This window comes from Thalassophryne amazonica, chromosome 7, assembly GCF_902500255.1.
Source record: "Thalassophryne amazonica chromosome 7, fThaAma1.1, whole genome shotgun sequence".
In the NCBI taxonomy this organism is placed as follows: domain Eukaryota; kingdom Metazoa; phylum Chordata; class Actinopteri; order Batrachoidiformes; family Batrachoididae; genus Thalassophryne; species Thalassophryne amazonica.
In genome coordinates, this window is record NC_047109.1 from 72,122,261 (window position 1) to 72,132,490 (window position 10,230).

Sequence of the window (10,230 nt, forward strand, 5' to 3'; positions counted from 1 at the left end):
TTCCACCCACACCCTCTTTCATGTCTCTTCACACACGGCACCAAAAGCTGCCCGTCCTTCCTTCTTATTAGGAGTATATCACTTTAGCAACCTTTGCTAACTTAGTTCCAACTCACCTAAAACAGCGCTTTTCCTTCGGCGGAAAACGATTTACGGTTTGGTTTTGCTGACGAGGAAGGTCTCACAACTCTCCGTAACATCCCTTCTGTTGTCCCACTACGCAGGTCCAGAGTCGCGCTTTTACTTTTTCTCCGCAAAACATCCTTTCCTCTCAAACTCAAACAGGGGATATATATATAAAAAAAAAAAACTATTGGTCTTCTTTTCCACTACAGTCACAAAATGGTGAATGAACCACTAACAGCTGGGCGAGCCGACCAATCAGAGTTTGGTGACAGGTACAGTAGCCTACCAGCGTCGGCGCCACAGTCTAAAGGGCGTGGCAAGACGCCACAGTCCCCTTGATTGAAAGCTACATCCAGCCAATAACGGTGATGATGCGGAGCAGACCGGAGGCGAGTCCCAAACTTTACAGTATCCAATAACAGTGCAGGGAACCATAGGAACAGCATGTGGGCGGGTCAAGAGGTGGGAGCAAATCAGCGAGAGCCAATAGAAAGGCATGAATTCGCTCACCCTTTGAAAAGGAGTATGTTTACCATAATTGACAGTGCAAGTGCAGACAGTGATAATGCATCTATCGCTCTGCTAGTTCACACAAAAAGTGCCGCATCAGAATCAAATATACATGCGTTATAGTTCCCATTTGCGGTGACAGACTTTAACACGATGTCAACATTTTTATATACAAGCAAATCAGGTGAGAATGTACACATCGCAGGATGGAGCATTGTTTCATGGTTTTAAAGTTACTTCGCTAGCTGTAGAACTCAACGAATCAGTGCCGCTTTTCAAACTGCTCTCCCTTTCTCTTTTCTCTCAGCAACAGACGCTCGCTTTCACCGCTGTCAGCCAATCACGTAGCGGCATCCCGCTCACCGTGACGTCGCTAATTGTTCCGCTCCGCCCATCCCACTGAAAGTGAACGGAGCGCGTCCCGGCTGACGTCACTTCACTGACACACCATTGGACGAATGCTAGACACGTTTCGGCCAATGAGCACGCGCGGCGGTGATGTCACCACGAGTGTTGCCACCAGTTCGACAGAAGGGGAGTGTCCTCGCGTAAACTCTGCTAACCTCCGTAAAACTTGCGGCGAAAATTTGTATCTGTTAACGATTGACTGAAATCCTTGCGATGATTATGATAAACAGGCTCGGAAACGTGACCTTGCAAGAGAAGAGACTGCGAAAGACACAGCGCCAAAATAGTAAACATTACATAATCCAGTGTGTAGTACAAGTTCACAATAACGCTGAAGCATGCATGTGGGATCATACATAAAGAGCGCCCCCTGACGGCATGGTCTGTTGCATGTTACCGAAAGGACACACAACAAACGTGGAAAAGATTCAGCAGCGCTGATTGGCTGATTGAACAGTAAGTAGTGAGTGTGCGGAGTGGAACGGCTGGACCTAACGTAAATGTTGAACTACACTGACATCTAGTGATCATCTGCTAGTACTGCGTCTTGATTTTTTTTTTTTTTTTTTTTTTTTAGGTTTGTTATAATAGAGAAAAGAGAAAAAAATGTCAAACAGTAGTACGGCACTGGGGATAATGAGTGAATAAAGTATGAGTGAATAAAGTATGGAAATAATTTTCGTAAACTGAAGTCAATTCAAATGAATCCAACCAAGTCCATCTGTACTTTCCACTAATTCAGTAATAACATATTTGATATTTACAATATTTTTACTCCTTATTCACGTCTACTGAATATTCCTAAAGGTGCAAATAAAGAAAATAAAGTGAACCTCTGTATCTTCAAAAATTTTCAAAAATACATTAACTTTCTTTTAATACAGTGCAACATATCTGCCTTTAACAATATGCTACTGCAAAACAAGTTTAAAAAAATCCTTTCACTGTTATCAAATGTATTTCCATAAACAATATTTGACATGACTCTTTGCAGCATTGTTTTTAAAAGGGACATGTAAATATACCTCATCTGACAACTGTATCTAATGGCCACCCTGGGAGAAGCAACAAGACTTCACAAGGAACGTGAAGGGCCTGTGTGTCTTTATTGTATTTTACATGTTAAAAAAATGTCACTGTGGCCCAAAATAGAAGAGTTACTGGGCATGGACCGAACCTGCAAAAATCTGATATTTTGCACATTTTAGGATGTAATTGTGGTCAGTCCTTTAAGACAGAAGAATTTTGAAAGAATTCTATGATAAGCCCTTCTCGGCATTTTGGCTGTGGCAATCTGGTATAGTGCATCCGGAAAGTAGTCACAGCACTTCACTTTGTCCACATTTTGTTATGTTACAGCCTTATTCTAAAATGGATTCAATTAATTTATTCTCTTAAAATTCTACTCACAACACCCCATAATGACAATATGAATAAAGTATTTTTTTATTAAATATCAAAAACTAAGAAATTACATGGGTGTGTAGCCAGTACATTCTGAGTGCCAGTCTCAAACCCGGATAAAAGAGGAGGGTAGAAGGAGGCAGGGTGTAAACTTTATAGTTTGTCAAATCTCAGCCACATGGGGTGTTCAGCCAGTACACTCTGAGGGCCAGTCCCAAGCATGGATAAATGAGTAGGGCTGCATCAGGAAGGACATCTGGTGTAAAGCCAGCCAAAGTTAAAGATGCAGAGTATAAATCGAATTTCGATACCCGATCGGTCGAGACCCGGGTTAACACCGACCACCACCAGCGCCATTGTCCAGCAAGGTGCCAGGGAAAATTGGGATACTGCTGGGTGAAGAAGAAGAAGAGGAGGAGGATATGTCCACAGACAGCGGGAGAAGAGGAAAACTAGAAGGGTGGAAGTGCGAGTCAGGACTTTGAATGTTGGCAGTATGACTGGTAAAGGGAGAGAGCTGGAGATGGAGAGGAGAAATGTAGACATATTGTGTGTGCAAGAGACCAAATGGAAGGGAAGTAAGAGCAGGAGCCTAGGCGGTGGGTCCAAGTTGTTGTATCATGGTGAGGATAGGAAGAGAAATGGTGTTGGGGTCATTTTAAAGAAAGAGTATGTTAAGAGTGTGTTGGAGGTTAAATGAGTGTCCGACAGGGTGATGAGTGTTAAGTTGGAAATTGAAGGGGTGAAGATGAATATCATCAGTGCATACTGCCCCACAGGTAGGTTGCAAGACAAAGGAATAAGAAGATTTCTGGAGGGAGTTAGATGAGGTGGTGGAGAGTGTACCCAAGCATGAAAGAGTGCTGATAGGAGCAAGGAGTGGAGAGTGTGTTGAGAAAATGGAGGGAATATTTTGAGGAGTTGATGGATGAAGAAAATGAGAGAGTGCAGGCAGGGTGGAGTGGGTGGAGAAAGGTGGCAGGAATGATTTGTGACCGAAGAATATCTGCAAAAATGAAGGGGGAAGTCTATAAGACAGTAGTGAGACCAGCTATGTTGTACAGCTTAGAGATAGTGGCACTAACAAAATGACAGGAGGCAGAGCTGAAGGTGGCAGAGCTGAAGATGTTGTGATTCTCTTTGAGAGTGACAAGGATGGACAGGATTAGGAATGAACATCAAGTAAGGTTAGACCTTACTTGTGTGAAGCACCTTCATGGAACTTTGTTGTGATTTGTGATATAAATGTAATAAATGTAACATATCAGAGGGACAGCTTAGGTGGGACTGTTTGGAGACAAAGTGAGAGAGGTGATATTGAGATGGTTTGGACATGTGTAGAGGAGGGCCATGCGCCTTTTTCTAAGGAATGGTTTCCGTCTGGCCACTCTATCATACAGGCCTGATTGGTGGATTGCTGCAGAGATGGTTGTCCTTCAGGAAGGTTCTCCTCTCTCCACATGGGAATGCTGGAGCTCTGAGTCACCATCAGGTTATTGGTCACCTCCCTGACTAAGGCCCTTCTACCCCAATTGCTCAGTTTAGATGGGTGGCCAGCTCTGGGAAGAGTCCTGGTGGATCCAAACATCTTCCATTTATGGATGATGGAGGTCACTGTGCTCACTGGGACCTTCCTAGCAGCAGAGATGTTTCTGTACCCTTCCCCAGATTTGTGCTTCAAGACAATCCTGTCTCTGAGGTCTACATACAATTCCTTTGGATTCATGCTTGGTTTGTGCTCTGACATGCATTGCCAACTGTGGGACCTTACATGCAGACAGGTGTGTGCCTTTCCAAATAATCCAATCAACTGAATTTACCCCAGGTGGACTCCAATTAAGCTGGTGTACATCTCAAGGATGATCAGTGGAAACAGAGTGCACCTGAGCTCAATTTTTAGCTTCATGGCAAAGGCTGTGAATACTTATGTACGTGTGATTTCTTAGGGTTTTTTTTTTTTTTACCTCCGCCAAGGAGGTTATGTTTTCAGTCACGTTTGTTTGTTTGTTTGTTTGTCTGTCTGTCAGCAGGATAACTCAAAAAGTTTTGAATGGATTTTGATGAAATTTTGTGGAGTGGTTGGAAATGACAAGAGGAACAAGTGATTAATTTTTAGTGGTGATCCGGATCACGATCCGGATCCCGATGCTAATGTGTTAGCATGTCTATGGCATTTTCAATGTTAAAAGTTAGCATTAAGCAGTTGCAGCTGTCATCACGTTCGGGTGCATTTGTTTTCAAATTATAATATTTCTTAAATTTATTTTTGTTTATATATTAATAATCTAATGATTATTATATACAATTTTAGAGAAAGACACAAAAAGAAATAGATCACTGTGCCAAGGAGGGAATCTCTTTAGGGTCAGTGACCCTATGGCCTTGTTTAGAGAAGTGTTTCATAAATGTTAAAAAATTCATATATTTGCAGTTTAGTTGAATAATAAATTGAATTTTGTCTCTTATTTGTTTTTGTCTATAAGCACATGCAATATCAATATCAGTGCTCAGATGACAGTAGCTTCTGGGAAAGGTGCAAGTTACAATAAACTGTGATGCCAAGCGCTAAGGATACATGCTATCCAGTCACAGCAGATGAAACTTTTTTTACTACTGAGCAAACATCATTGTTAGACTTTTTTAGGTTCAATGATTCCACGGGGTGTAGATGTTATGGTGTCAGTGACCCCATGGCCTTGGCGGAGGTTTGCACTTTGAGTGCTTCTAGTTTATTTTTATGATTATTTTTAATAATAAATTTGAAAATCTAAAAAGAAAATCACATTCTCATTATGGGGTATTGTGTGTAGAATTTTGAGGAAAAAAATCAATTTCATCCATTTTGGAATAAGCAGGGGCAGATGCATTTTGTGGCAGCGGTATGTTGTCTCGGCACTTACAGTGGCATCTTTACCTGCCGCGGCAGATGCCAGTGTTTCAGTTGATTTATTTATTTCAGACGTGTACAGTAGTCTTCAGAATAATAGTAGTGCTATGTACTAAAAAGATTAATCCAGGTTTTGAGTATACTCGTATTTCTTATTGTTACATGGGAAACAAGGTACCAGTAGATTCAGTAGATTCTCACAAATCCAACAAGACCAAGCATTCATGATATGCACACTCTTAAGGCTATGAAATTGGGCTATTAGTAAAAAAAAGTAGAAAAGAGGGTGTTCACAATAATAGTAGTGTGGCATTCAGTCAGTGAGTTCGTCAATTTTGTGGAACAAACAGGTGTGAATCAGGTGTCCCCTGTTTAACCCTTTACCTACTGAGGCTATAAATGGACGATTGGTTATAATTTTTTATTATAGCAATAAAATTAAGAAATAATGTTCTATGTTTGTGTGCTTTGGTACCCTTTTCCAAGAGTACCTGAATTTCAGTTATATTACACCTGATTAACTATTTATACACATTATTTGTAAGTTTTAGCATTTAAAATGAGAAAAAACACAAAAACGAACTTGACTGTTTTTCAGTTTTTTAGTGAAAAATGATTGTTATGTAAAGGAAGTTTGGATTTCACATTTTTAACAGGAAGCTGTAAGTGTTTACAATCAAAATAATTCATTTTGTGTGTGTAGAACTCAGAAACAGTGCAGAAACAGTGCAAAAGTAAACATTTTTCAAGGCGAAAATATGCAAAAAGTAACCAATTTTAAAGTGCAGAACCAAACAATATGAATAACAACAAAGTGCAAAACTATATATAAATATATCAATTATTATCTGTATTATTAAAATGTGTAATAAATCACTCATTTGATCACTCATTTTGTGCAAAATTATACAATATGAATAAAACAAAAGCGTCAAACTATATACAAATATATAACCAAGAATCAAAATTAGATCAAAACTACATCAGTCCATTATCAGTGTGGTACTGTTTGTAACAGTTTCTATTTGGCTGAAGACAGAGGCCAATTTTACAGTTTACACATCTAGCAGGTTGACCTCTTGCACACCTTGCAAGAACGCCGCCCCTTTGTGGATCACTGGCAAGGTGGGTTTCTGCTTGTTGGCACCGGGCAGTGGCTTGTGGCTGATGGAGCCATCACACCCACACAAACACGCACACACACGTTCACAAATGACACTAACACCCTGCCTTTTCCTCAGAAATTACTACATTTATGTTTGCTGTCTGTCTCTGTACTTTTCTGTCACTTTTGCGCTCCTTTTCATACTTTTCCCTCGTTTCAAAAGTCACCGAACGCACTTTACCGTAATATATGCAACATATAGCACACTGTTGGAAAGCACGGGTTCTTGGCTTGCTGTCAGTGTTGAAATTTTTCAGATTGAGGGCTTACATGAGAACTTACGGTAATGAGAATCAGCGGCGCACTCGTGTGAAACTTCCGTGTTTTTCCTCTGCGTTATGACGTCACAGGCTTACGTTTACCGTAATACACCATATATCATTGGAAAGCCCTTGGTGTTAGCTTAACAATGCACTTTGAATCATTCGGATTGGACAAACTATGGCGGAGTTACGGTAAAAAAAATACGCATATGGAAAATATGGCGTGGGCGCCATCGCCGTAGATAAAGGGTAAAGGATGAAGCCAGCACCTGTTGAACATGCTTTTCTCTTTGAAAGCCTGAGCAAAATGGGACGTTCAAGACATTGTTCAGAAGAATAGTGTTGATTGGAGAGGGGAAAACGTATACGCAGGTGCAAACAATTATAGGCTGTTCATCTACAATGATCTCCAATGCTTTAAAATAGACAAAAAACCATCGATGCGTGGAAGAAAACGGAAAACAACCGTCAAAATGGATAGAAGAATAACCAAAATGGCAAAGGCTCACCCATTGATCAGCTCCAGGATGATCAAAGACAGTCTGGAGTTACCTGTAAGTGCTGTGACAGTTAGAAGATGCCTGTGAAGCTAATTTATTTGCAAGAATCCCCTGCAAAGTCCCTCTGTTAAATAAAAGACATGTGCAGAAGAGGTTACAATTTGCCAAAGAACACATCAACTGGTCTAAAGAGAAATGGAGGAATATTTTGTGGACTGATGAGAGTAAAATTGTTCTTTTTGGGTCCAAGGGCCACAGACAGTTTGTGAGATGACCCCCAAACTCTGAATTCAAGCCACAGTTCACAGTGAAGACAGTGAAGCATGGTGGTGCAAACATCATGATATGGGCATGTTTCTCCTACTATGGTGTTGGGCCTATATATCGCATACCAGGTATCATGGATCAGTTTGGATATGTCAAAATACTTGAAGAGGTCATGTTGCCTTATGCTGAAGAGGACATGCCCTTGACATGGGTGTTTCAACAAGACAATGACCCCAAGCACACTAGTAAACGAGCAAAATCTTGGTTCCAAACCAACAAAATTAATGTCTCGCAGATGTGAAGAAATCATGAAAAACTGTGGTTATACAACTAAATACTAGTTTAGTGATTCACAGGATTGCTAAAAAAGCAGTTTGAACATAATAGTTTTGAGTTTGTAGCGTCAACAGCAGATGCTACTATTATTGTGAACACCCCCTTTTCTACTTTTTTTTTTTACTAATAGCTCAATTTCATAGCCTTAAGAGTGTGCATATCATGAATGCTTGGTCTTGTTGGATTTGTGAGAATCTACTGGTACCTTGTTTCCCATGTAACAATAAGAAATATACTCAAAACCTGGATTAATCTTTTTAGTCACATAGCACTACTATTATTCTGAACACTACTGTACATATAAAAACATAAACAGACTAGAGATGAAAAAATAAAAATACAAGTATGAAAAAATGCCTTCAAAATTGTTCGTTCATAACAAGTGAATCCAGGACTATTCCAGAGTGCCAGCAATGACAAGGATAACCAGCGAAACAACACTAAAAAACCCTTGTGAAATTAATAGGGAAATCCTGTAAATTGACAACATAAAAAAATTGTTAAAAGAAAAACAGTAGAGTAGTATTTAATTGACAACAATAATTTGTAAAATGTGGAATGAAACTCACTGCAGTTTAAACACAGTAACACTGTAACACCAAAAAAGAAAAAAATAAATAAATTAAAAGAGGTGATCTGTCTGTTTAAGCTACATTTTGAGGATATTTAAACATAAGGTGGCCGTTTTTACTTTTTTTTTTTTTTTTTTAATCTTCATCTTTGCCTGTAATCCTAACCTGCCGCAGCAGGTAAAGCTTATAGGTAAAGATGCCACCGGATGTGCCGCAAGAAATACAGAAAACACTGGCATCTGCCGTGGCACATACAGATGCCACTGGAATTGCCGAGACAACATGCCGCTGCCACAAAATGCACCTGCCCTCTCTCTCAGTATTGAGCTGCCATTTGAATATGTGCAGTCTTTAATTTTTCTCTGTGTTTCCCTGTGTGTTTATGTTGAGGAGACAACCTCTCTTTCTCATGTGGTTTATTTCATTTAATATGAATATGTGGTTTAGAACAGTGTCTATAGTTTTAACAGCACAAATCTGGATGCTTTGTTGTTGTGAACATGTTCATCAAAGTTGATTTGTTATATTTTTCAGTGACTAAATAATTAAATACACACTATAACTAAAGTTTTAATGTCTTTTTTGTCACCACCCTGTCTGTTTTGTACCCCCAACACTCTCCTCCCTCCATCTCCCTCTCTCTCTCTCCATGGGATCCCGACCCCTGGCCTTCACCCTTGACCCTCTCTCTGTGTACTCATCACTGGTCTGTCAGTCAAACGCCAGAGACCTGCTCCCCCTGCAGTGCTGTGCTGTCAGATTGTCCACGGGTACAGACAGCAGCCAAACAAAACAGAGAGAGGAAAGAAATGGGGAAAAGCCATGAGATTGGAAAACTGTGGTAGTAACTGACCCCTGGATCCACATGACAACTTCACACCAACTAAACCCACGAGACAAATACATGTATAAATAAGTACACTTAATACTTTATGTTAGTCCACATACAATTCTGTGGACGTTATGTTAAATCTCAGCAGCCGTGGGTCAAACTGTTGTAATTTTAGTGTCAAATTATTTCCAAGACACGTGTTCCTATAGGCTCCAACTGGAAAAAAATGCTAGAAACTGAAGTGTCACCACGGTAAGAGCCAAAGACAACATGATTAACCCACTACTCAGAATTTAGTCGCCTGTGAGATTACAGAGTGGATTTTGGTCTGAAGTTAAAAGCCCAAGTTTCTGGTAGATGTAACTCAACAATTTTCTTGGAAAAATCACCACAAACTCCTGTTTTGACATTTGACCCAGGGGAAGTGATCCCTACTGTATCTTATTAACAGATTTGCAAACTTATTCCACCCAAGACACAGAAGGGTGGTGACAAAATGCACAAAGGATTTTCTTCCTTTTTTTCATGTTGGTAATACTGTGGCACCAAAATCAAAACTACACAGTCAAACTGTTTGCGTGAAGTGCCACTTGTGACTAGTCATATGCACGGCATGAAAACAGTGGGCCAGTTTTATAATATAAATGTCATCAAATTCTTCTCCGCACTGACAAAAAGTTACAATATGCAAGAGAATGTCTGCTTTAAAAACGAAGTTTGAAATTAACTCTGCTGTAGAAACTCACTATAATCTAACTGCACACAGACAGGAATGTTTCTCACCGCAGGCTCTGTTAAAACAGACACTCCCAGTAATATAACCCCTGACCCTCAACTTGACCTTTCAGTCTTGGGCTCTGCACCCAGTGAGCGAACTCTAGCTCAAGAGAACACTGGAAATAGAAGATGTAAAACTGCTTTAAAATGGGACGTACTGTATGGTGTCAAGTTAATTTTATT

General features: G+C 40.0%; 1 protein-coding gene and 1 long non-coding RNA gene across 2 annotated transcripts in view; one reads left to right on the plus strand and one right to left on the minus strand.

The window, feature by feature from the left end:
• Positions 1–328, minus strand: part of cicb (capicua transcriptional repressor b) — a 134,992-nt gene extending 134,664 nt beyond the window's left edge. Inside the window, exon 1 of the mRNA XM_034174421.1 lies at positions 117–328. The gene's annotated coding sequence lies outside the window, so the exon portion shown is untranslated. The remainder of the gene's footprint in view (positions 1–116) is intronic.
• A 6,931-nt stretch (positions 329–7,259) lies between these two features.
• Positions 7,260–9,529, plus strand: LOC117513315. Its single transcript, XR_004561558.1, has 2 exons — positions 7,260–7,317; positions 9,154–9,529. It is a non-coding gene; the product is annotated as an uncharacterized LOC117513315 (long non-coding RNA).
• The last annotated feature ends 701 nt before the right edge of the window (positions 9,530–10,230 follow it).